Source organism: Suncus etruscus, chromosome 5 (genome assembly GCF_024139225.1).
Source record: "Suncus etruscus isolate mSunEtr1 chromosome 5, mSunEtr1.pri.cur, whole genome shotgun sequence".
Lineage (NCBI taxonomy): Eukaryota > Metazoa > Chordata > Mammalia > Eulipotyphla > Soricidae > Suncus > Suncus etruscus.
In genome coordinates this window covers 47,057,189-47,058,463 of record NC_064852.1, presented here as the reverse complement: position 1 = coordinate 47,058,463, position 1,275 = coordinate 47,057,189, and the positions used below count along the sequence as shown (strand labels likewise).

The window sequence follows — 1,275 nt, the reverse complement described above, 5'->3', positions numbered from 1 at the left end:
TTCACAATTAAAATGAATTAAGACATTTTATAAATTTTTTAAAGCACTAACACTGGAGCTAAGATAGGTTATATGACCTACAAGGCCCTTCACCATTGGACTCCTACTTAGGGGTGTACAGTCAGAGCTCAAGAATGAATTGCCAACTCTCTCCCTTACTTCAGTCTTCATTGTGCAGTTCATGCATCATTCTCTCCAGGAAGTCTTTTCCATTTTGTTTGAGTGAGTTATAGTCCCTCCGTTGTGCCTGAAAGGTTCTCTCTGTGTGTACCTCAAGCATGCAGCATTTATCATAGTAGTTGAAGTTTCTAGTTTATTTGTTGGTCTCCCTGGGTCTACAGGCTCCTTCGGGAGTAGCTGTATGAAAGTTGTCACCTGTAGTACCCAGATCTATGTACATACTTCTCACATTTTCTTTGAATTTCGTATATTCTTGGTCTTAACAAAGCACTAGAGTGGGGGTGGAGGGTGACTCTGCTGGAACAGGACAGCATGGGCTAGTTAATGCAGGAAACTCTCAAGACAAAAATTTCTACTGCAAACTTAAGTTCCTGGAGCTGAACTTGCATTTCAAAATTATTAATGTCTGAGACTGATTTTCATATTTTTAAAAAGAAAATAGTCAATTTTTATCAGAAGTTGGTCTTAGAATCTCCATAATCTAGATATCCCCACCTTTGAGTGTGATATGAAAATGTTAACCCCAAAGATAAAATCTACCCCTAGTCTGTATGTCAGCATTATTTACAATAGATATTATGAAATACTTACCTGGAAGAGAAGACACTATGATCACAAAGTAGTTTCCCCAGGGTAAGGCTTATCCATAGCACTTCGAATGTGCTGACCCCTGCAATTTCCCCAAATGTGGAAAATGTGTGGACTGCATAATTTGTGGTATTGGGGGACTGCATTTGCACTCTCTCTTGAAAAAAAAAATAGATATGATGGAAGTACCCAGAATCTCTCGATAAATAATAAAGAGCTAGGGATATGATTTAAAATATGCCTTTTTGTGTTTGAGATCTGGTTTTATAGTCTCTAACAAACAGGGTAAGGTGTGGAAAGAAGAGAGAAAGAGAAAGAAAAAGAGATAGAGATAGAGAGAAAAGTATGTGGCAAAGTTATGCATTGGAATACTATTCAGTCATAAACATTTAATACTTTGTTTTATTAAAGAAGTAATTTCAACAAATTTTCCATTTGCATTAAAATGTTTCCATTATAGACTTCTTCTCCGTCTCTTCTCCCCCCCCCATTCTTTTTACAGGCTGG

The 1,275-nt window shown here is 37.1% G+C and overlaps 1 non-coding gene across 1 annotated transcript; it reads left to right on the top strand.

The window, feature by feature from the left end:
- The first annotated feature begins 763 nt into the window (after positions 1-763).
- On the top strand, positions 764-927 carry LOC126010300 (U1 spliceosomal RNA). The gene has a single exon (XR_007496385.1). It is a non-coding gene; the product is annotated as a U1 spliceosomal RNA (small nuclear RNA).
- Positions 928-1,275: the final 348 nt, after the last annotated feature.